This window comes from Ambystoma mexicanum, chromosome 3q (genome assembly GCF_040938575.1).
Source record: "Ambystoma mexicanum isolate Mex_15411 chromosome 3q, UKY_AmexF1_1, whole genome shotgun sequence".
NCBI lineage: Eukaryota > Metazoa > Chordata > Amphibia > Caudata > Ambystomatidae > Ambystoma > Ambystoma mexicanum.
In genome coordinates, this window is record NC_090926.1 from 652,956,389 (window position 1) to 652,982,637 (window position 26,249).

The 26,249-nt window shown below is 45.2% G+C and overlaps 1 long non-coding RNA gene across 1 annotated transcript in view; it reads left to right on the forward strand.

The window, feature by feature from the left end:
* Nucleotides 1-25,827, forward strand: part of LOC138582856 (uncharacterized) — a 66,030-nt gene extending 40,203 nt beyond the window's left edge. Inside the window, exon 2 of the long non-coding RNA XR_011305092.1 lies at nt 19,444-25,827. This is a non-coding gene — a long non-coding RNA (uncharacterized lncRNA). The remainder of the gene's footprint in view (nt 1-19,443) is intronic.
* Nucleotides 25,828-26,249: the final 422 nt, after the last annotated feature.

The following is a 26,249-nucleotide window of genomic DNA, read 5'->3' on the forward strand; positions in this document are numbered from 1 at the left end:
CACTCTGTCCTGATTGGCCCAAGTGGTGAGCCGGGCGGCTCAACACTTAGCATGTTTGACTGACAGCTAGTGTCATGTCCGTGCCGCTGGCGCACGCATTGGCAACCATCATGGACTACTTGGTACTCATTGATCCTTCTAATACTCTTTGAACAACTCCTAATCACGCCTTGGTCTTTTATTTCCATTTGCTCAACTTTGGTTCTTTCTTATTTTATTAAATTCACTACATTTACCATAATGCACCTGGCTACAGTCCTCAAATCCTGGCTATTCTCATTCATCATTATTGGGACCACAATCCCCAGAAGCCCTAGCGGCCAGTGCTGCTTCCACCTGCTCAGGACCAGAGAGGGAGGAGGCAGATTGTCTTCAGGTGTGCTGCTCCAGGTGCTGTCAATTAGCCTGCCTCAGAACAGGGCAGGGCTGTATGTAGCAGTTGCCTGCTGGAGCACAGTGTCTTGCATCTTGAGATCTCCCCGCTCCTGTTTGCCTTGACCCTCTATTTTATATGCTGTTCCTGTTGCTGCATTATCCTGTTTTGATCCAGTGCCCTTTCCGGGCTCCCTGCCTTGCAGCCGTTTTCGCTCCGCTGCCTTCTACCTACAGCCCTTGTCCTCTGGGCTTCCTGCCTTGCAGCCTACTACAGTCCTCTGCAGCCCTCTACAGTCAGCGGCCCTGCTCCTCTAGGCTCACTCCTTGCTGCCCTGTCTTCTGGGCTCCTTGCCTTGCAGCCTGCCTCACTCTGGCTGCCTATAGTCCTTGTCCTCTGGGCTCCCTGCCCTGCAGCCTGCCTCACTCCGGCTGCCTACAGTCCTTGTCCTCTGGGCTCCCTGCCTTCCGGCTGCCTACAGCCCTTGTCCTCTGGGCTCCCTACCTTGCAGCTTGCAACCCTCTGCTGTCTCCAAGCCCTTGTCCTCTGGGCTCCGTACCTTGCAGCTTGCAATCCTCTGCTGTCTCCAAGCCATTGTCCTCTGGGCTCCCTACCTTGCAGCTTGCAACCCTCTGCTGTCTCCAAGCCCTTGTCCTCTGGGCTCCCTACCTTGCAGCCTGCACCTCTTTGCTGCCTACAGGCCTTGTCCTCTGGGCTCCTTCCTTGCAGCCTGCTCCCTTCGCTGCCTCCAGCTGGTGTCCTCTGGGCTCCTTCCTTGCAGCCTGCTCCCTCCGGCTGCCTACAGTCCTTGTCCTCTGGGCTCCCTGCCTTCCGGCTGCCTACAGCCCTTGTCCTCTGGGCTCCCTACCTTGCAGCTTGCAACCCTCTGCTGTCTCCAAGCCCTTGTCCTCTGGGCTCCGTACCTTGCAGCTTGCAACCCTCTGCTGTCTCCAAGCCCTTGTCCTCTGGGCTCCCTACCTTGCAGCTTGCAACCCTCTGCTGTCTCCAAGCCCTTGTCCTCTGGGCTCCCTACCTTGCAGCCTGCACCTCTTCGCTGCCTACAGCCCTTGTCCTCTGGGCTCCTTCCTTGCAGCCTGCTCCCTCCGCTTCCTACAGCCCTTGTCCTCTGGGCTCCCTGCCTTGCGGCTTGCTACACTCCTCTGCCTTACAGCCTGTTTTACACTTAGCTGCCTACGGCCCTGCTCCTCTGGGCTCCCTACCTCGCGGCCCTATTCTTTTGGGCTCTCTGTCTGTCGCCTACTACTAATCTCTCTCTGTCCTGTTCTTCTAGACTCCCTGTCTTGCAGCCTACTACAGTCCTCCGCAGTCCACTACAGTTTGCCTGCACCTAGTGCCACTCTCGACTGCAGACCTGCTTCCTACTTTGCAGCCCTTCTGTTTTCCTGACTGCTGCTTCCTTGTGTCCTCTGTACTCCACCTTAGGTTATCTACTTCAGTCTAACTGCTTTTCCTTCATTTCCTTCTGCTAGATTGCTCATTGACTTCCTTTTCGCTGGATATATCTGTTCTTGTCTTCTCATGTGTCTTATGTAATCCCTTTTGTACAGAGCTTGCCTGTTGGTTTCCGGCAGGCAACCTCTGCCCCTTCCCTTGTCGCGTTTTCAGTGTTACAGACACCCACTGCTGTTGTTCCCAGCCATGAGCATACAGCATGGGCCTCTGTTATAGCAATCTGTGCAGAAGGCTGGAGTTTCCTAAGGTTCGTGGAACACTCTTTCCCATTTCAGCATACACCCCAAGAGGGAATCCAGTGTGTTTGTACCTTTGAATCTTTTGCCCCTTTTGGCTCACAGCTACAGTTTCCTACTCTTCTTTCTTGTTGAACTTCCTGCTGTGTGTGCTTATCTGCTACCTTACTTCAGCACAGCCACCCAAAACCTACCAGGGTACCCTGTGCCACTCTTGACCGAGTGCCATTCTTGATAGAATGCAAGACCAAAAAGATTCTTGTTCCATAGGCAGGAAAGACACACACAGACCAAAGATGCGTTCTTTTCGGTTAAAAAAACCTCTACAAAAATCTAAAGTTTTCCTAAGGACAGCAAACAAAAACCCTGGTTTAAAAGACAGACTCGCCCTAGTAAACCAAGCTTTACAAGCACAGTACTACACTCAATGGCTCTCTGACCCTTCTATGTATAACTACTATGACATTTGCAACTATAATCCACAGTCTCTATCTTTAGAAGAAATACAGCAAGATAACGAATTCTTGCAGATTTCTTTAGCCCAACCAGTGGATATCACTCATGCGCTTTCTGGCATTACTTTTGACACTGCTTCAACCAAAGATTTTGCACTCATTGTGGCAAACTCTCAACCAGAGTACGTTATTGCCAAAGTGACATCCTCAAGATCAGCTTGGCAAGCTACACAACCTCCCCAGACTACTGATACCACTCTTTTAACAGGACAAGACATTCAGTATCCTGAAGTTAGAGCAGCTGGTCCGGGGTACAAAGGACCAATACTGACCATCGGTTGTCTTAATGCTTCCCCTGTAATTACTAACCACAATAACTCTAAGGTCAGTCTTCAGATTGTAACACCTGGCTTTTCTGCTACACCAGATTCCGAAGTTGTAGAACTGGCTAATGGAACATACCAGTTTCAAGAACAGCTCTTGCGCCTTAAAAGACAAACCCAAGACCTCTATGATGACTTTGTCTATCTGCATTATAAGAATCTAGCAAAGGGACACTATTTACCAGACCATATGACACTATGTCCAACACCCGACATTCTGTCTTTAGAGTTTAACAGATTAAGGCCCGTACTGGTAACACAGAAGAGGATACAGACTTATACAGAGCAGTTGGAAGACCAGAACTTGGCATATACATACCAGTTAAAGCTTGACACTGTTCATTCACTTACTAGCCACAGTAACACAGGCTGTCGTTCAGATAGTGAAGAATGGACTCCTCCAGTGGGCCAGATCGATCACACAGCCTTTACACCAAAGATCAAGTGTAATTATCTGACTTGAGATTCCGCTGAGTCAAAGGATTGTTCCATTCTTGCCCTTGATGTCGGTCCTTACTCCCACTTACAGCCTCTACTGAAGTGACCAGATCTGGAATGTACTCTGCTTCTATAAACATTGGTACTCCTGACCATGAGTCAGATCCTGAAACATACCCAGTACCAGTCTGGAATCCAACTTTGCCTACTGTCAATACCCCGGATCCATGTATCAACTTGGGCACACAAGACTTTGCAGGCCAGCCTTCGGAAAGCTTACCCTTTCCTGGTACTACATCTACCATGCTACTTGTTACAAAATCTGCAAGCCCAATCTCTGCTGCTCCCCCTGCTAGTACTCCTGAATCTGCTACTGATGCAGCATCTCAAATTACTCTTACTGCATTAGAAGCACCCCCTTCCTCTCTGCCTGCAAGGACAGTACCTGTTTCAAAGCCAGTTAAAAGTTCTCTTATTAAGGCTACAGGTCCGGTAGATCCTGTTGGTGCCACTGCTGCACCTAAACTACCAGTCACAACACTATCAGTCTCAGTTGCGTCCCTGTCCGCTGGTGCTCCTGTGCCACCTATACTTCCAGCTGTTACATCATCTGAACTTCCTACTGACATTCCTGATCTCTCTGCAATTTATGGAGTTCCTGCAACATTTGTTACTCCTGAAGTCTCTGTCGCAAATCTTCATGTTGCCATTGATGCTTCTGACTTTTTGGACGACTGTCCTAGAGCAACTAATTCAGCTGAATCTCTGGTTCCACCTTTCAGCACTGTATTGTTGCCAGTCCTAAGGAAGACCACTTCTTTCAAAGCAATATATGCCATGGAGCCTGCAGCACATCTCCACAGTTCCTCAGTTCATGAACGCACTGTTGGGTTTTGGGTCCCTAAGAAGTTGTCTTTTCTGAATTCTACCTCAAAGGTTGAAAACATTGGTAATGTCTCCTCCCTTCAAGACTCTCACCTTGCAGCATTAAACAGTTTTTGGTGCTTCATGATGTGCCTTTTTGGTATAAGACTCTCTCGCGGTGTGACAGGACTTTGTCATGCTCTTCTTGTTGGTCAGTCTTCAGGGGGCCTTGAGGGGGGCATGGAGAGGGGCATACTGTCCTGCCCGCGCCGCTGGCGCACGCATTGGCAACCATCATTGGCTACTTGGTACTCGTTGATCCTTCTAATACTCTTTGAACAACTCCTATTCACGCCTTGGTCTTTTATTTCCATTTGCTCAACTTTGGTTCTTTCTTATTTTATTAAATTAACTACATTTATCATAATGCACCTGGCTACAGTCCTCAATTCCTGGCTATTCTCATTCATCGTTATTGGGACCACAATCCCCAGAAGCCCTAGCGGCCAGTGCTGCTTCCACCTGCTCAGGACCAGAGAGGGAGGAGGCAGATTGTCTTCAGGTGTGCTGCTCCAGGTGCTGTCAATTAGCCTGCCTCAGAACAGGGCAGGGCTGTATATAGCAGCTGCCTGCAGGAGCACAGTGTCTTGCATCTTGAGATCTCCCTGCTCCTGTTTGCCTTGACCCTTGATTTTGTATGCTGTTCCTGTTGCTGCATTATCCTGTTTTGATCCAGTGCCCTTTCCGGGCTCCCTGCCTTGCAGCCGTTCTCGCTCCGCTGCCTTCTACCTACCGCCCTTGTCCTCTGGGCTCCTTGCCTTGCAGCCTGCCTCACTCTGGCTGCCTACAGTCCTTGTCCTCTGGGCTCCCTGCCCTGCAGCCTGCCTCACTCCAGCTGCCTACAGTCCTTGTCCTTTGGGCTCCCCGCCTACAGCCTGCCTCACTCCGGCTGCCTAGAGCCCTTGTCCTCTGGGCTCCCGACCTTGCAGCTTGCAACCCACTGCTGTCTCCAAGCCCTTGTCCTCTGGGCTCCCTACCTTGAAGCTTGCAACCCCCTACTGTCTCCAAGCCCTTGTCCTCTGGGCTCCCTACCTTGCAGCCTGCACCTCTTCGCTGCCTACAGCCCTTGTCCTCTGGGCTCCTTCCTTGCAGCCTGCTCCCTCCGCTACCTACAGCCGGTGTCCTCTGGGCTCCTTCCTTGCAGCCTGTCTCCCTCCGCTTCCTACAGCCCTTGTCCTCTGGGCTCTCTGCCTTGAGCTTGCTACACTCCTCTGCCTTACAGCCTGTTTTACACTTAGCTTCCTATGGCCCTGCTCCTCTGGGCTCCCTACCTCGCGGCCCTATTCTTTTGGGCTCTCTGTCTGTCGCCTACTACTAATCTCTCTCTGTCCAGTTCTTCTGGACTCCCTGCCTTGCAGCCTACTACAGTCCTCCGCAGTCCACTACAGTTTGCCTGCACCTAGTGCCACTCTCGACTGCAGACCTGCTTCCTACTTTGCAGCCCTTCTGTTTTCCTGACTGCTGCTTCCTTGAGTCCTCTTTACTCCACCTTAGGTTATCTACTTCAGTCTAACTGCTTTTCCTTCATTTCCTTCTGCTAGATTGCTCATCGACTTCCTTTTCGCTGGATATATCTATTCTTGTCTTCTCATGTGTCTTATGTAATCCCTTTTGTACAGAGCTTGCCTGTTGGTTTCCGGCAGGCAACCTCTGCCCCTTCCTTTGTCGCCTTTTCAGTGTTACAGACACCCACTGCTGTTGTTCCCAGCCATGAGCATACAGCGTGGGCCTCTGTTATAGCAATCTGTGCAGAAGGCTGGAGTTTCCTAAGGTTCGTGGAACACTCTTTCCCATTTCAGCATACACCCCAAGAGGGAATCCAGTGTGTTTGTACCTTTGTATATTTTGCCCCTTTTGGCTCACAGCTACAATTTCCTACTCTTCTTTCTTATTGAACTTGCTGCTGTGCTGCTGTGTGTGCTTATCTGATGCCTTACTTCAGCACAGCCACCCAAAACCTACCTGGGTACCCTGTGCCACTATTGACTGAGTGCCATTCTTGACAGCTAGGCTGAGTGAATGGGGGTTTCCTGCATAAAAGCATGGCTTTGGGGACTGGAACTTTTGAAGTCGCCACAAGACCTAAGAATCTGATGAGGGAGAAGCTGAGCCGACCTGCTACGACAACACCACCAGTGGAGCCCTGCTGAACCGTCTCACCACTTTTCCCAACGACAGAGGAGATCTCCAGCCCGGAGAGTCTTCTTCCTTCGACTGGTGGGGATAACCAGTCTGCTTCCTTTTTCGCTTACTGGAGCATCTCGTGGCCGCCTTGCCTGTGCCACGCACCCCGGCAACCGGGATACCATGTTTTACCACTACCGCGAATCAAAGTGTAGCACCTTTAACCGGAAAACTCAGCGGCTGGTTTCTTCCCTGGCAGTGCAAGGACCTTCCTTTTTCCTCCACTTCGAGATCTTCTCTTCCTCTGGACGACGCCGCAACTTGCAACCGCTTTCAGGAACGACTGCCCCCGCTGGAGTATCCTTTCCACATAAGATACTGTGTTCCGCCTGGCTTCCCTTGTAACCGACTGTATGGGGTAGATTAAGCCCCGAGCTTTCGACCCTGGGTTAGCCTGGGACACCCTGGCTAAACTTTTCTGAAACCTAACTAAAACCTTTCTGAACTCCCTGCAAGACTTTTTAAGCCTGTTGTCATTGTGTGATCTTGGGTGCATTTGTGCCCTGCTCTCTCCAAGAGTGGGCCCAGCCGATGGACTTTGGCTCACAAGTAACTTTTGACTTTCCTGTCTTGCTTAAGAGTTCCTAAGTATTAATGTGGTGTATTTTCCTACATTCTGCCTTTTTCCATCCCTTTTTCGTTAACTTATTGGAGTGCCATCTATAGTTAAGCGCTCACATCTGTCTGGAAATAAGTGGTGTTAAGTAAGACTTGTCTGATAAGGAATGTATATATAATAATAGTAACTGTGTTTAGAGTGATTTACAATAATAGTGCTGGAGTGTTTCAATAAGTGTGTTTTTAAATAAATAATGATATACCTTGATACCAAAGCTCTGGTCAGTGTTTGCTTGTGCTATTGTATCTGAGTGCCTATTGTGTATACTTTGCATACTGCCTAACTCTTCTTGAGGGAAGTCTGACTGCTCAGGCACAGCTACCAGGTAAATCTGGGTGGTACAGACTGCTACCAAGTGGGTTTACTGCCAACACCTGCAGTCCTAAATCTTTTGCAATGGTCCCCAAGGGAACTGCACAGGTTTCTGCCTAACACTACACCAGACCGAAAGTAATTGGAAAGATATTTTATGGATTTCCGAGTATGCATACAATAACTTTACATTCAGGAACCGGACAAAGCCCCTTTTTTACCATATATGGACATCACCCTCGAACCTCAGAACTAGATTCGCCTCAGCATTTAGAAATGCCTGCAGTTAGTCATTTGCATTCTACTATTACACAAGCCTTTAAAGAGGCAACAGAACATTTGAAACAAGCAAAAGAGAAATATAAGAAAAATGCTGATCAACATAGAAGTGAAACTCCACAATACCAGATTGGGGATCAAGTTTGGCTGGCTACAAAACACATAACTCTGAAGGGAACTCGGACTTTTAACCCTAGATATTTGGGACCTTACACAATTAAGGCCATTATCAACCCGGTAGCCGTCAAATTGGAATTACCCTCTAATATGAGCATTCATCCTGTCTTTCATGTTTCACTTTTAAAACCAGTTCAACCAGGAACAAGATTAACCAAACCACCCGACCCCATCTTCATAGATGGAGAACCTGAATTCGAGGTAAAAAATATCCTGGACACCAAGATGGTTAAATCAAAACGTTTTTATTTAATCGATTGGGAGGGCTATCGACCACAAGAAAGGTCATGGGAACCTAGTGACCATGTCCATGCACCTTGGTTGGTGAAAAGATTTAATCGGAACTTCCCAGACAAACCAGGGCCCAGGGGAAGAACAACTTTAGGAGGGGCCTTGGGGGGGAGTGCTGTCATGATGTCTGCCCCCAGGCATCCGGACCAAGCCCATCAGCCCGGGAGCAGGCATCTAGACATTTAGTAAAACCTCAGCAGCCCCGGCTAGGGGCTATCTGGGTTCAGTCCTGGCACCTTAGGCGCCAGTCTCATAGTAGAAATCAGTCCTGGCGCCTAAGGCGCCAGGCTCATAGTCATTACTTACCTCAGGCAGACCGTGCTGCAAATGACTCCAATCCAACATGAAGCCTGAAAGGGACTATTTTTCTACAGGGACTATTTTTTACTCGGGTGTGGTTCTAGGGACTTCTTACCTGGGACTACTTTTGAGGCTATTTAAACCACACCCGACCAGCAACACACGCTTCGCGTTATTCTGCATCCAGAAGCGTAACGCTCACCGTGCCTACAGCCTGCACCCAGTCTTCTGCCACACCCGCCTCGAATCCGGAGCTCCTAAAACAAAGAGGAAAGAAAGGGACAAGGTTAGAAAACAAACTTATTTCTATTACACACCTGATTCTGGATCCATCTCGTCTCCGGACCTGTAAAGAACATCATTTCTGCACGTGCCGCACCTCCAGCTGCAGTGCCGCGCCATACTCACCAGGCTTTACAGCATCCTTCGGGTCGGCGCTGCCTCCATCATTTCTTTGCCGAACTTTGGCACCTAGGAGACAAAAGAAAACCACAAGGTGAGCCGAGGAAAAAAACAAACATAATTCTTACCACCATAGACTTACCTGATTTACCACCGGAGGCATCCTTTTGTGACTCTCCATATTTTCACGTGCCGCATCTGTAAAGAGAGGCAAAACAACATGTTTTCCACGTGAAACATTTACCGGACAGCGCCGGGTAATACAGACTCTTACCTGAGCGCCACCAGCTGCCACAAGAGCATCTTTTCACAAGCCAGCTGCAAGACAAGAAAGGAAGGGGGGAACAAGAGTGAACATCGGACATATTGAACTCTATGAACTTAATACTTACTGGTCCTCACCAGGAACCTCAGAGTCAATACTCTCTGAACTCTCCCGAGCCTTCAAACCAGTGAAGTAACTGGAATCGACGCGCCCCTGCAAATCCACGCAGGATGGAGAGCTCATCTTTCAAGAATATAAGGTGAGATTGCTGGGAGGGCATTTCGGAGGTGATTAGTTGGGGAGGACTGTGGGGGTGCCATCACTTGAATCCACAAGTGGATAAACCCATCTCTCCACTTGCAGGAGAATATTTCTACGGGTTAAGCAGACAAGATTAGGAGGGCAGATCCAGTCAGTCATCGCTGCACTACGCATCACGTGGGTGGAGACCGCAGCTGTCCGGGTCCGACCGACACCCCTGTGGGTGCCAGGTGAGCGTAACAAAGAGAAACATCCTCCAGGGCACATGAGACAACAGAGCAAACTGAAGCAAGACTTGCCAACAAGAGGAGAAGAGCAACATCCTCTAGGGCAGGTGAGACACCGCTTGATCAGGACATGGGCAATGCAGAGTACCCTAGCTAGTATAATCTAAAGTGGTCTTGTATTACACATCTCTGAAATTTGGCGTGGCCTTGTGTTGTGTGATTTGGACAAAAGAAAAGAGGGGATGGTTATAAGACAGAAGGAGGTACTAAACATGTGCCGTTGGTGAGTGATGGGCCGGATATACCAGAGTTCTGAGTGCTGGCTTGGTTCTATGTGATTTGTGGCATTGACACTTGGGAATGTGTGTTTTATCTAGAAAAAGTAATGCAAGATCTCTTAGATGGCAGCACTGGGACACTGGGATGGTTCAGTATGAAATAAAGCAAAAGAGGTACAGGCTGTGAGCTATTTCCAGAGGATTCTCTGGTTGCCACAATGCTGGCATGGATACATCTTCCATGTATGTTATAGTCCTGTGTGTAGTTTAAAAGTGGTAGTAGATGGAAAGGTTGTGGAAGGGTGATGAGTTCAGAGCTCTTGATTGATTTGATTGATTGATTTGATTTTTTACATTTGTAAAGCGCACCAAACGAAATAAACCGTATGTCGGCGCAGATGACACAGCTGAAGGTAGCAACGAAGTTGAAAAGGATCCCAGATGAAATAGGGACAACTACCTAAAAAGGAAAGTCTTCAGTGCCTGGCGAAATTGAAGAAGTGAGCTCATGGTTCTTAGGGATTGCGGCAACGAATTCCACAGCCTGGGACCAAAGACAGAGAATCTTCTGTCACCTCTGGTTCTAAAAGCCGAGTAAGGAATGGTTAAAAGATGTCTATCACAAGATCGAAGTTGTCTCATGGGTTAGTATGGCTGTATTAGCTCTTGTAAATACAGGGGAGCCAGGCCATTGACACATTTATAGACAATACAGGCTGTCTTAAATTTAATGCGATCTTCGACTGGTAGCCAATGCAACTTTTGACGAAAAGGTGAGACATGATCAGTTTTCTTCAGTCTAAATATCAGACTGATGGACGCATTTTGCGCCCTCTGAAGCCGCTGAAGCTGTTTAATAGGAATGCCCAACAATTGACTGTTACAATAGTCCAAGTGGGCACTGGTAAGAGCTCCTACCACAGAAGCATGATCTTTGGTTGGTATGTAGGGGAGTGCTTGACGTAGCATTCGAAGAATGAAATGTACTGCTTTTGTTTTAGCTCCCACCTGGGCTTCACAGCCCAGGTCTTCTTGCCACATACAACCCACATTTTTTACTTTTGATACAAATTTTAAACTCTTGCCCAGAAGTGATGGAATAGGCAACTTCTTAGCTGCCAACAACTGATTTTTTGGTCCAAATAGAATCAATTCAGTTTTAGCAGCATTAAGTTGCAAGTAATCCTTAGACATCCAGCTGCCTATATTTCCTCCAGGCAAAGCCCCAGTTTGTTAAAAGCTTCCTGAAAGTTGCCAATTCGTGTGAAGATCTGGGTGTCATCAGCATATGAGTGAAAATTCAACCCATAGCGTCTCAGAATCTCAAGTAGTGGCCGAATATACAGATTAAACAACAGTGGCGACAGGGAGGATCCCTGCGGGACCCCACAGCTCAAGCAAATAAGGTCTGACAGGAACTCCCCCACTCTCACCCGCTGTTGACGGTTGGTCAAAAAATACCTAAACCACCTCAGTGCTAAATCAGATACTCTTCAAACCTCCTGCAGTCGGTCCAGAAGAATTTGAGGATTCACTGTATCAAAGGCCGCGGACAGATCCAGCATGACCAGGAGGGTAAGCTCCCCTTGGTCCGCAGCCTTTAACAGTTCGTCCTGTACTACCAACAAGGCAGTCTCAGTTCCATATTTTGGACGAAAACCAGACTGAAATTTGTCCAACAATAATTCGTGTTCGACAAATTTCTGAAGCTGGTTGGTAACAACTCTTGAAGAGTCCTATCAGAATTTTAGGATTTTACTAAATCGGTAAAGTTAAAACTGTGTTGTTATCGATCTTGATGAGGTGCTGTTACTGTTCTGGATTCCATTTTACGAAGACTGTCAGTTTCTTGTGTATGATGGGGAGAAAAGGTTGAGGAGATTAATCTCCACTGTGTTCTTGATTTAACTGCTCTGCACAATTGTATTGCACATGTCAGTGAGGCTGACTGAAATGGGTGATTCTATCACTGTGGGTTGCATTTACAGTCCCTAAGCAGAATTCCCTGTCACCTGAAAAGCTGCATTAAACATTGCCACCACAAACGACTGTGCTTGGCTTTCCCTGGAACATGTGTAGCAAGCATTTGAACATTGCACCAAGAACGGCTCTGTGTTTGCTTTTATTCCATCTGAAATACAAAAAGTTAAACATTTCACCAAGAACGGGTCTGTGTTTTCTTTTATTCCATCTGAATGAAATAAAGTTAAACCTTTCACCAAGAACGGCCCTACATTTACTTTTATTCCGTCTGAATGACAAAAAGTTAAACATTTCACTGAAAACGGCCATGCGTTGCTCTGATTTCATCTAAATGACAAGAAGTATGCACTACATCAAAAAATGGCCTTATTTGACTTTTAATTCACATGAAGGGCAAGAAATTCAACACTCCAACTAGAAGCGGCTTTGTTTGCCCTTTCATGTGAACCACAGCACTTTACACACGGCAAAAGAAAAATGACTTTCAAAATCCACATGGAAAAGACAGCACCACTTCGGGAAATCTGTTGTGGGGGGAGGTTAACTAAAGCAAGGTAAATTATGTTTTCCCACCACAAGACATCAATCACCTTTGAAGTGGCCCAAACACTGGACAAACCAATATGGCCTAAAGCAGGAAACCTCACAAGGAAAAGCCACCCTCTCACGGAAAGTCTCACCTACCAGTGAACCATTCCGCAGTAACATGTGATCTAATTAAGGGTGACATAATTTCCTGCTCTGCCAGACTTTAAGGAAGGGGCTCAGGGGCGACAAAAAAAGTGAAGTGTGGATGGAGCCTGAGTAGGAGGGGTGAGACAAACTTCAAAGAGGGTCATAAAAATCTTTGGTTGCAAGCTGACCCAGAAAGACTGTGGGCTGAGGGGGATGAAGCGCCCCGCCCACAGAGAAGGACAAATCCTTTCAATTGACATTTAAAGATTGATTTCAATTTGGGCTTTTTTAGCAGCACTCAGAATAAGAAATAATTTAGTTTTATGCTGTTTTCCCATGCAATTTCTAGACAGGTTTTAAGAGACTAAGTGCATGTTCCTAGGACTTTGTGGACTGAAATGGCCTATCAAAACTAGTTTCTGGCTGATTTAAAAATGGGACAAAGATGACAGTTGGTGGAAAGATGGAGATGGACATTTTGAATATGCCTGATCATTGGCAGAGTTATAACTGTTATATTATGGGTTTGGCAGAACGGGTATTGCCCATTCCCCACTGAGCCCATTTGGGAATTCCCCATTCCCCATTGGGCTCAATGGGGAATTTTCACGCTCTTACCGCCAGCGGATTTCCCGCCAGCTGTATGAGCACGAAATCTTGGCAGATTTCCCCCCAGCCAATAGCTGGGGGGAAATCTGCCAAAACTGTGATTTGGCGGACCCTTAAAAGCGGCGGTAATAGCGCTACCGCCGCATTTAAGGGTTACATTGTGTGAAAAGATTTGGCAATCGATTTATCTAATTCCCCATAACTAGCCACAACTGCATATCTGGTTCATATGGCTGGGGCGAGTAAAAGTATGGAGTTATGGGGCATAACTCAGTTTTGCTAAAAAGTTGACCTGAGAATGCCAGGGGGCGGAGAGAGGAATGGGAAACTGATCTATCCAAGGGCAGGAGTATTTATAGAGTACTCCCCCTAGATTGTAAAGTGAGTGATGTCATTTGTGCTATATAAGGAGGATTGTACTAGGACAGGGACAAGCAGACATGCACAAATCTGGGGAGACAGGAGAAGGGGGACGGAGAGGAGGCAATTGAACCATACCAAGGATAGTGAATTGACCAGATATTCTGCCTAGCTGTCCAGAGTGTCCTGAGATCCAGTTGGGTGTCCGGAATACCATCCAGGAGAGTGCAGTGACCAAATCCCTTGCCTAGCAGTCCAGAGTGTCCTGAGATCCAGCTGGCTTTCCAGAATCCCATCCAGGAGAGTGCAGTGACCAGAACCCTTGCCTAGCAGTCCAGAGTGTCCTGACTTCCAAGAATCCCAAACCAAGGCTTAAATCAATTAATTCCCCATTGAAATTACCGTTCAAAATTGTTGCCATTCGAAATCAACAATCTTGTGGAGTGTATTTATTTAATTATAATAGTAATTAAAGTATTGCTTCAAAAGAATTAGTCTCTGTGTAACTGAAAACCAAATTTTCCTGTGTATTGTGTGCATTACCTCACAAGCTCCTAATTTGCATCTGTCCTGTTAAAAAACCCAAATCGTAGTCCCATTGAGATCCATTGAGAGCCATCCTTAGAATCCCATTTGTTGTACCTCTGCTCTGGTCCATGAAAAACGATTTCCAATTTTGAAAGCTAAACCCCTTCCCTAGCTGCCTGCCATTGTAAATCCTGTGTAAAACGAATTTCCATTTGCCGTTTGTATGTTTCCTTTTGCATTTGCTTTCTCCCAAAACCGATTGTTTCTTTTCTTTCCTCATTGCACTGGTGCACTGATTAGTATCCTATAATCTTTCCTAGCTCTCCAAGTACAGCAACACAAATTTCCTTTTACTCTGTCCCACAGAAGTTGTGAGTAGCCATCTGAGTAATAATCAAAATCTGATTCTGCCGTTTTACTACAAAAATGGGTTTTCACTTTCTTTTCTGGCTTCCCATCTTGGGCTAGTGGGCTTTATTCCAAATCCAATATTCTCTCTTTATCCCTACTCCTTGCCACTGCCTTCCATTCAAAAGAATTCATTTAGCTGATGTTTGGGGGTGAGTGTTGCAGGTGTCAGTGCTAAACATTGGTGCTATCATTCGATTAAACATTTTTCTTTTTCCTGTGTTGCCATTAAAGATCTGTGTAAACTGTGATAGGATGACTGAACCAATTGTTTTGTAGGAATCATTGCATTTGTGTTGCCACATATTGGTGGCTGCTGTTGTTTGAATATGTTTTCCTTTTGCCTTAAATAATAAATTAATAAATATCTTATTGATACACACCGGCCTGGTTCCTAGTCCATTGTCACATGGGGTGTTTGTGAAGGTTGGGTGTTAGGCGGGTTGGAGGCCTACTCAGAAAAAATCCATATTATATTAAAGATAAAAAGCGTTTTTATTGTGCGCCATATTCATTGTCGGGGAAGGAGTCCCCGGCTGGAGTGTGCCGTGTAATAAAACTGTGACAAAGTAGGGACTCATGCCGTGATTGAGGTTAGAGTTTCCACCTGTGACAGTGCAACACAGCAGACTAACCCATTGAAGGTAATCTTACTTTTGGTGGTTAGATAGCTGTGTTACACTGTAAAGGCGCCATTAATAAACGTGTACCCTAGGTATCAGGGCTGTGTATCAAAATAGAGTATTGTAACCATACACTAGGCAAGAGCAGGGTAGAGATCCTGTCCTTGCATAGATAGCCAAAGGAACAACAATCTTCATAATGAGCGCCGTGGAAATTAACATGGCTAGACAGCACCTTCTGTCCAAATCGTTCATAAAAGGGGAATGGGCAGGAGGCAGGAAGCCTGGCTATCCAGTATGATGCAACATGTGACCTCTATAAACATGGATGTGTGGCAGACAGTGGCCTGTTACATCAAGCCCTGACTGACTTCTACATGATGCAGACCACCTAAAATGAGCAGATTAAGATGGTCCAGCTCCAACCCCCTGATCACAGTGTGATGCCCTATGTACAAAAAAGGGCCTCAAGCCAATTTACGACCCTGTATGCGCACAACGCTGCTAACTTCATGTCCACAGGTTCACAAGAACCGGGATCCATGAGGCAGCCAGACTCATTTAGTCCCAGCATGATTGAGCCAGCAGGCCAGCATCCATCAGAGATTGATGGGTAGGCTTTCCTGAATAGGTTAAAAAATATTGTGGCCAATGTATCTGACCAGGAAGACTCCAATGAAGAGAAAATCAGGGAGTTAGACTGGCAGAAACATCAGCTGCAAAGGAATAAAGATAAAAAAGAGTCTGAGCCCCAAAAGAGCATCCTGAAAACTGCCTCCCAATCAGGGAGGTGGGGGGAGTTCTCCACCAACCCCAGAAGAAGGGAGGAGTCAGATGACTACACCCCTGTGCGAAAGAAGGAGTCCAAGGGAAGTGACCCAGAGAGTCCACAATACAACAGGGGAGAAGAGACTAGGCCCGTCATTTTGGGAGATATGCCCAGGCTCAAAGAATCAGGGAGTGCCTAGATGATAGGGATAGGACTTTAAATAGCAGCATCTCTGAATCTGAGGGTGAATGGACTCAGGTGCAGCGGAAAAAGAAGGCTGCCAAACAAAAAATAACTTTGTTAAATGACCCCATTAGACAAATGAACGCAATTAAAAACTTCATGACCTTGTACCATTGGAATGGCAAGTACTCAGTCTGGGAGCATCTGGAGCTGTATGATCAGATGGTGATGTCATATGATGACATCATTTGCATTAAAAATTATCAGAATTCTATGGAGTTTGCCAAATGGACATTCTCCCCAGACTACTCCAGCTTCTTTGCTGGGATGGAGGATCAGAACCATTCAAGGTGGTCCACCTAAATGGTGGCCATCTTGAAGCACTTCTCCATGCACCGAATCTCCCAGGAGACTCACAAGGTGGCCTACAACCTGCAGAGGATAAAGGATCAGGCTCTGAGAGAATTTGTCCAGGAATTGAAGCAGGCATTTTCACAAACCACTAGGCGGGTGCGCACGAAGAGTAGGGAGTTCATCACTCCCTATTTCCATACACTTCTTAAATACATTATGATGCAGTTGGTTAGGGACTTCCACGAAGAAAGGACCCTGGAATGGGTAATAGATCAAGCCACCCAGATCCATGAGTTCCAAAAAGCCAGTAGCAAATAAGAATTCCCCCAAAAACCCCAAACAAACCAAAACCCTGCCACTGCTAGGGTGGCGGAGGTGAAGGTTACCCACAATTTGGACTTAGAAATGGGGGGCCTAAAAAGACACCTCCCACTAACCAATCAAACTAGAGGCACAGAAGACCCTCTGACCAGTCCCATGCAGGTAGTAGCCAGGCAGGGTACCCCACAAATGTGTCACCTGACTCTGCCACCTACATCCGCCCCAGGTACAAGGGAATTAAACCCATCTTGGGGTATCTATGGACTCGCCCGACTCAGTGTGGGGAATCCAATCAGGTGAGGATGGCCCCAGGAAACTTCCCTCTAAGCTTCCCTCAGGAGGGCAGTAATATTCCACCTTCTAGATTATGTTTCTTCCCCAGGTACTCTTCAAACCCCAACATTCAGAACAACCCTCCTTTCTCGCCCCGCTTTCAGGAGTCTAGACCACCAAATCAGGGAGAAGGAAGGCCAAGAATGGAGGGCTACCAGAGAAACCTTCCATATCAAGGCTACTCAGGGAGAAGGGACAGTTACCCTTCCTGAGAGCAGCAAAGCGTTGATTCAACACTCGCGTATCAGCCAGCGAGGGTGTCACAACTGGAGCGTCAGGTCCACAGCTAGAACCAAGACCTGAGTTTTGTGTTGAGGGCTCAGCAGAACCCTCGGATGAACATTGCTGTCCAGAACAGCTCAAACCCAGGGTCTGGAACCCCATAACAATGATGGATAGAGAACCCCAACAACCAGCAGGTTCCAGAGGAGGAGGCTTGGGAGGAAGGGGGATGCAAAGCCCTAGAGGAAGCTTCCTTCCTCCCCTGTGAAAAGCCCCTAGAAGCCTCTGAACTTGAACCCGAATCTCCTACCCCCAAAAAGCTGCAACTTAGGGAACAAAGGGTAAGCAGGAGAAACAAAGGGACAAAGAAGACCCATTTTTTGGAGGCAGTCAGTGTCCTCCAGTTTGAAAGGGAAGAATCCTTGGAGGATTCTGGGAAGAAAGTCTTCTCTTTCAAGGATGGAGAAATCCTCCCAAAGAAAAATGGGTCCCAAAAGACCATTACTCAGACTGGGTAGGTATGGGGACTGACCTAGAACCGCCTATCCCTGAACCTGAGAAATCTCATCCTGAGAACTCAGAAATGAATGAGGGATCCTCCCCGCAAACTGGTTCAAGTGACTGTCTTAGGGAAAAGGGGACAGTACAGAATCAAGGGAAAAGGGGGATTGCAAAAGCTCCCAAATCTGAGGATGCCAAATTTTCATCTCAGATTTCCAAACTCCGACATAAAAACCGGCCTAAGATCCCATGGTGTTGGAGTCCAAAATAAGAAATTAACTGCCCAGCTGACCCAAAATGTCAATTTCCTTTGCCACTAGAGGAGAAAGAAGGTAGGTTTTATGCCCCCCATCTGGGTGCAAGGGCAGTGTGCAATTTCAGCACTGGTGGACACCAGATACCAAGCCACTCTTCAGTCCAAAAGGGCATTTGAGCAACTTAATTCAGGAAGGGGCGAGAGTCACCAAATTCCCCTCACCCCTCTTCCTGGACAACTCCAGAACTTTAGCGGGAATGTCATTCCCATCGAGGCAACTGCAGATCTGGAGATCAAAATTGGGCGACACAAGGTGCAACACCCGGTTATAGTTGTTACTCCAAAGGGGACACCCTGTCTCTGAGGGAATTAGCTCCTTCGGAGGTTGTCTCCACTAATAGACTGTGTGAACAAGGTCATCTGGACCCAGACTAACTGCCCGATAAAATTAAAACAGAGCGCCAACTATGTAAGCCTAAATGGCACATGTCACATGGTTGAGCTGCGGTCTGACAAAATTGAGTTCCGTTTTAGGAACAATCAAGTCCCCTCATCACTTTGATTGCTGTAGGACACCGAACTGGTGATGGGAACCCTTCTCCATTCCTGAAAATCAACCTTTCTCCCAGTTTTAAGTGGCATTATACACTGGAAGGAAATACCTTGACATTTTATACTGATGCACAATTTGAAAACCCAAATCCCATGATAAAAAGTGATGAGAAACCAGATCAAAGCTTGGCCGATATTCAGAAAAAGGGTGAAGAGCTGCTCCTCCCCATTCAGGTAAATGAGCGGGGGGGGGTGGTGTTCTCATCAGAGTAGGCATGAATAGTGAGGAAACATCTCCTACTTAGCAGGAGCATGCATAATTCTTGGGTCATCCTAGATTTCCCCTCTGCCTTCTATTTAGGCAGTGACAGTCTCAATCGATTCGCAATTAATTTGGACCTCATTAATTGCCAAGCCCGGTCCCAACAGGAGGGTAACAACAGGGGCTTTGAGAATCCTGAAAAAGTCTTCCGGTCAGTCCCATTGCTACCCTAGGCAGTTGAAGTTCAACAATGGAGAAGAAGTCAACATCCCAGGCCTGGCCTGACAATTCACCATCCCCCTAAAAATTAAGAGAGCTGGATTTGTGGCTGATTAAAGAGCCCCGTGAGGGTAGAGCGTAGGAATCCTCCTAAGGATACAGGTAAGGAAATGTAACTCAGATGGAAGAAAACCATATATATATATATATAACAGGGAGTAATTTTCTTGGGGTTATTATAAAAATGAAAAAGAAAAGTAAAGTGGTATGTATATTGAGAATTAAAAAAAAAAGTCAGATAAAAATGGCATGTTATTGTTGTAAATTCTCTGGGAAAAATATCTATAAAAAGAACGAAAACTTGTTTTTTCTATCTTCTATTAGACAATTAACATCCTTAAATTGCAGCCTGGAGAGGAACACCCCAGGGACCTGGAATGGAAGGAAGGAAAGAGGGAGCAGCACCACACTCTCCAACCCAAGGACGGAAGGGGATCCTGGAGTGCCACTCCTTGATGAAGGAAAATTACGTCGAAGGAAACCCCACTGTGCCCTGCTCTTCCCCAACAAAAAGTCATGAAAGAGGATGGGGGGGTGTGTGGGGTGCATTTAAAGGCCCTAACCAGAAATCCCTGGCACCTGAAAAGCTGCATTAAACTTTGCCACCAGAAACGGCTGTGCTTGGCTTTCCCTGGCACATGTGTGGCAAGCATTTGAACATTTCACCAAGAACGGCTCTGCGTTTACTTTTATTACATATGAATGACAAAAAGTTAAACATGTCACCAAGAACAGCCCTGCATTTACTTTTATCCCATCCGAATGACAACAAAGTTAAACATTCCACTGAAAACGGCCCTGTGTTGCTCTGATTTCATCTAAATGACAAGAAGTCTGCACTACATCAAAAAATGGCCTTGTTTGAATTTTAATTCACATGGGGGGCAAGAAATTCAATACTCCAACTAGAAATGCCTTTGTTTTCCATTTCATGTGAACCACAGCACTTTACACACGGCAAAAGAAAAAATGACTTTCAAAACCCACAGGAAAAAGACAGCACTGCTTCAGGGAAATCTGTTGTGAAGGGGGGGTTGACTAAAGAAAGGTACATTATGTTTTCCCCTGCAAGACTTTAATCACCTTTGAAGTGGCTCAAAACACCTGACAAACGAGTTTGGGCTAAAGAAGGAAACTTCACAAGGAAAAGCCTGGCTCTCACTAAAAGTCGCACCTACCAGTGAACCATTCTGCAGTAACATGTGATGTAATTAAGGGTAAAATAATTCCCTACTCTAAAAGACTTTAAGGCTGGAGTTCAGGGGGGACAATGAAAGTGAAGTTTGGATGGAGCATGACTAGGAGGGGAGAGCCATTCCTGCAACCCCCTACTAATGATGAACTGACAAACTTCAAAGAGGGTCATAACAATCTTTGGTAGCAAGCTGACCCATGGGGGATGATGTGCCCCTACCACATAGAAGGACAGATAATTTCAATTGACATTTAAAGATTGATTTCAATTTGGGCATTTTCCGCAGCACTCAGAAACAGAAATAATTTCATTTTTTGCTATTTTTCCATGCAATTTCTAGGCAGTTTTTTAGAGACTAAGTGCATGTTCCTAAGACTTTGTGGACTGAAATTGCCAGTCAAGACTAGTTTCTGGCTGATTAAAAAATTGGACAAATATGACAGTTAGTGGAAAGATGGAGATGGACATTGCTTGATGGAGATATGTTTGATCATTGGCAGAGTTATAACTGTTATACATTGTGTGAAAAGGACGAAAATGCACCAAATGGCCATGCTATATCATGCAGATTTGGCAAATGATTTATCTAATTCCCCATGACCAGCCACAACTGCATATCTGGTTCATAAGGCTGAGGAGAGGATAAGTATGGAGTTATGGGGCATAACTCAGTTTTGCTAAAAAGTTGACCTGATAACAAAGAACTGTAATAAATAACAAACTGACAGATGGTGCTCTCCCCCCTGAAACCAATAATGCCAGTGGGCGGCGAGAGGAATAGGAAACTGTTCTATCCAAAGGCAGGAGTAATTATAGAGTATTCCCCCTAGATTGTAAAGTGAGTGATGTCTTTTGGGCTATATAAGGGAGGATTGTACTAGAACAGGGACAGACCGACACAAGAATCCAGGGAGACAGGAGAAGGAGGACAAAGAGGAGGCATCTGAACCATGCCAAGGAGAATGCAGTGACCAGATCCCCTGCCTAGCTGTCCAGAGTGTCCTGAGATCCAGCTGGCTGTCCAGAATCCCATCCAGTAGAGTGCAGTGACCAGATCCCTTGCCTAGCAGTCCAGAGTGTCCTGTGATACAGCTGGCTGTCCAGAAACCCATCCAGGAGAGTGCAGTGACCAGATCCCTTGCCCAGCAGTCCAGAGTGTCTTGAGATCCAGCTGCCTTTCCAGAATCCCAAACCAAGGCTTACTTTGTAAGTAGAAAATAATCCCATCCCTAAATTACATACCTTTCCTTTTTTGTAGTATCACATCCAATATTTCCCCCATTGAAACTACATTGAAAGTCCCATTGAAACCCCATTGAAAATCCCATTAAAAGCCTCACATTGCCAGTATGATTTATTTGCCTTCCCAGAGAAGAATCTGTATTAGCCTGTGTATGTTAACGTATCCCTTTGATAAATCTCTCAGTTGTCTGTATACATCCTTAGCATTATTTTGCAGTAAATCAATTAATTCCCCATTGAAATTCACGTTCAGAATTGTTGCCATTCGAAATCAACAACCTTGCGGAGTGTTTTTATTTAATTATTTTAGTCATTAAAGTATTGCCGCAAAAGAATTAGTCTCAGTGTAACTGAAAACCGAATTTACCAGTGTACTGTGTGCATTAAAAACTCTTAATTTGGGGTAGCTATTATTTTCAAGCAAACTTTGAAACCTTACACCTCTAGCACCCCAGATCTAGAAAACTGTGAAGCAATATTGGTGAAACTTAAATTTTAATCTGGTCTCCTCTATTAGCCTACTACTACTGTACCACCCACCAAGATTTACCCCATTTTTTGAGTAACAGCTACTGGCCATCATCGGGAATACATTCAAGGATTTTACGGCTTGCATTGTCCTTGGTGACTTTAATATTTGAGAGAACAACCCACTAGATGAGGAGGCCAAGGACTTGAAAATGTCACTAGAATGCATTGGTTTTAAACAACTGGTCGCTAGCCGCTACACACAACGGTGGCAATAACGGTATGTGCCTGATCTGATCACTCTCTCATAAACTTTATTTCCCATACAATCACTTCAGGTATCAATACCAGCCAGGAGTAAGCCGCTTAAGCCCTGCCGAAATTTCAAAAATGTGACCAGTTAGGCGTTTAAGGAGCAAGTGACACCGCTCCTACCACCTTTACAGGACCATAGCTCCCTCGATATGAGAGATATTCTCTATTTTGCAGGAGTTAAAAAATGCCCCAGCTAGCTGCCGGGAACAAGAAAGCAATGCGTGGTGTCAAGCAATACATGACGGGTTTACTCATAAAACTGAAAAACACCAACAGGCCATTAGAGAACAGCTAAATCTATTTGGTGACAATGAAACAACCCCTAACACCCAAATCCCCCTGGAGCAAAACCATCTAAAAGTTTTCTCCTTTAAAAAGGTATCTGAGATGGAGGTCCTAGAGGTTATTCACAACCTCAAACCCTCCTCCTGTATAGGAAACATCTTTGCTGCCAAGCTCTTCAAAGGATTTTACAAATACATTAGCTCCATGGGTTTCCCGTTTGTGAACCAGTCGTTTGATTAATCATATGTGCCTGGGAACATAAAAGAATCCTGGATCACCCCGCTCATCAAAAAGGATAACCTAGGAAACTTTAGGCCTATTACAAACATGCCACTCCTATTAAAAAATAATCGTCAGGATGGCATATCTACAATATCAGAAATTTGTAGACAATAACAATATTCTTGCAGGAGAGCAATCAAGCTTTCGATCCAATCATGGCACAGAGATGGCCCTCCTAGATCTGCAGGCGAATATTGCAACCATTATTGAAACAGGCAACACAGCTTTACTCCTGTTGCTAGATCTTTCCTCTGCGTTTGATCTGATCGTACATGATTTTCTAGCAGAAAGGCTTGTAACAGTTGGTAGATGCTCTCCCTCAGCAGCTAACTGGTTTAAATCATTTCTGGGACCCAGAATGGCTGCAGTGGTAAAGGGAGACTTCACCTCCCTTAAACCCTTGCTGCCTTGTGGTGTCCCTCAGGGGTCATGATTGTCCCCCCTGCTTTTTAATATTTTTTCAAGTTAATATGTGACAGGTGTCAGGTTCACAAACTATGTATATAGAAAAAATGCCACAAGAACAGCTACCCGCCTACACATGTGCTAGGTGTGTCTAGTTGCAAAAAGTGCTACCTGTCATGTTTGTTAATTGATAACAACATAACCAAAAGAGATAGACATCTTTTAATTTATGAATACAAAACACTCAATAAGATTTATGTTAAAAAAAGACAAAAAATGCATTTTGTTTATACATAACATCACATAAAAAACATATAGTGAAAGTCAATGTGTCCAACCAAAAACAATTTCTTTGAGCTTGACACATTCATCATATAATGGTGGTGTTTGTGAGGTTAGTAAGGATGTGAAATGAACATCTAGTTATTTCATGAAACCTCAGATTACAATTAACTAATCCTTGACTCTGTCAAACAATTTCTTTGAGCTTGACACATTCATCATATAATGGTGGTGTTTGTGAGGTTAGTAAGGATGTGAAATGAACATCTTGTTAATTCATGAAACCTCAGATTACAATTAACTAATCCTTGACAAGAGTCACTAACCCCACAAACACCACCATTATATGATGAATGTGTCACACCTAGCACGTGTGTAGGCGGGTAGCTGTTCTTGTGGCATTTTTTCTATATAAATGTTCGCACTAGTCCTCTGCCACACAGCCCCCTAAAAAAAGAGGACTCCAGAGCTCTAATTGCTTTGTTTCTTTAGGTTCACAAACTATGCCGACGACACCCAATTGGTATTTGAGCTATCAGGAAACTATGAAAAAGATGCCCAACGAGTCAGAGAGGTGTTTCACGTGATAGAAACATGGATGGTGACAAACTCAGCCTTAAACGAAGCAACAACTGAACTATTGATAGTTGGTACCGCCAAAAAGCTAAAACAATTAGATGACCAATACCGAAGTTTTAAAATCAACAATAACAGTATCGTGGTATCAGATCATGTTAAGGTATTCACAATTTGTATGGACTCTCATCTCTCTTTTAAGAGGCAGGCATCATATTTAAAATCCATGTGGACTTTCTAGACTAATCTACTGTGGCACATTCGTTCATATTTGACTGAGCAAAATTTTGCTTTCATTGCCCGAGCAATAATAAACTCTAAATTAGACTACGGTAATAGTCTATTAATGGGGACTTCTAAGGCTACTATTGTAAACATGCAAAGAATTCAAAATGGAGCAATCAGGGCACTTTTTATGTTAAGCCGACGATCCAAGATCTCATTAGCAAGGAGGAAGTTACACTGGCTCCCTGTTGAACAAAGGATACAATTCAAAGGTGCAGTCATGGTCTTTAAATGCTTAGCAGGTTCTGCACCTAACTACCTAGCTGATAAGATAAAGAAAGCACCCATTAGAAGAAATCTTCGGTCCAATAACAATAATGACTTATATACCAACCTCGACAACTCCTTAAAAGAGTTGGTGGCACTAACTTTAATTTCTGGGCGCCTATGGTCAGGAACTCCCTTCTGCTCCCCTTTATAAACTGCATATCTCTTTTCATGTTTAGGAAAAATCTTAAGACCTGGCTGTTTGATGAAGGAACAGTTTAACCAACTTTCACCCCTCCTCAGCTCTTAGAATACCAGAAACCTGCTGCACTAATGTTTTATGTACTACAATTTTCTGTCTTTGGTAAGCGCACTGAGACCTATGGGCGATAAAGCGCTATATAAAAACAAACATAGATAGTTAAATAGAAATGTGCATCTGTCCTATTAAAAAACCCTAACCGTAGTCCCATTGAGAGCAATCCCTTTTGCCTAGAATCCCATCTGTTATGTGCCTCTGTCCTGGTCCTTGAAACACGATTTCCGATTCTGAAAGCTAAACCCCTTCCTTAGTTGCCTGCCATTGTAAATCATGTGTAAAACAAATTTGCATTTGACATTTGTATGTTTCCTTTCGCATTTGCTTTCTCCCAATACCAATGTGCCCTTTCTTTCCTCGTTGCATTGGTGCGCTGATTAGTATCCTATACGCTTCTCTAGCTCCTCAAGTGTAGCGACAGGAATTTCCTTTTATTCTGTCCCACAGCAGTTGTGAGTAGCCGCCTGAGTAATAATCAAAATCTGATTCTGCCGGTTTGCTCCAAAAACGGGTTTTCACTTTCTTTTCTGGCTTCCCATCTTGGGGTGGTGGTCTTTATTCGAAATCCGGTTTTTCTCTCTCTATCCTTACTCCTTGCCACTGCCTTTCATTCAAAGGAATTCAGTTAGCTGATGTTTGGGGGTGAGTGTTGCGGGGGGAGTGCTAAACTTTGGTGATATCATTTGATAAAATATTGGTCTTTATCATGTGTTGCCATTAAAGATCCATGTAAACTCTGATACAATATCTGAACCAATTGTTATGTAGGAATCATTGCATTTGTGTTGCCACACATTGGTGGCTGCTGTATTTTGAATATTTGTTCCTTTTTCCTTAAATAATAAATTAATAAATATCTTATTGATATACACCGGCCTGCTCAGAAATAATCTGTAGTATATTAAAGATAAAAAGCGTTTTTATTGTCCGCCACATTCATTGTCGGGGAAAGAGTCCCTGGCTGGCGTGTGCTGTGTAATAAAACCGTGGCATCATATTCTGTTTGCGAGGAAGGTGCTCGGTTCATTCTTTGTGTCCAGATTTGTGATGGCTATCATGTTGTTAAAATCCAAGTGGTCCATCCCTTTGGAGTTCCCAGACCAAAGTGGTTTATATGCGTGGTTTGCTAGAATGAGTTGGCTAGAAATTGAAAGTTCAGCTCGTTCTGGTCTTTAGAGGGTGTCATTCTAGTTTGCTTGTTGTGGTCTAGTGTAAAGCTAGGTTTTGAGAGAGCCTGATTGTCAAGGTACTCAATTAAGAAATTTCTGAAGAATGAAGGGACAAGTCGACACA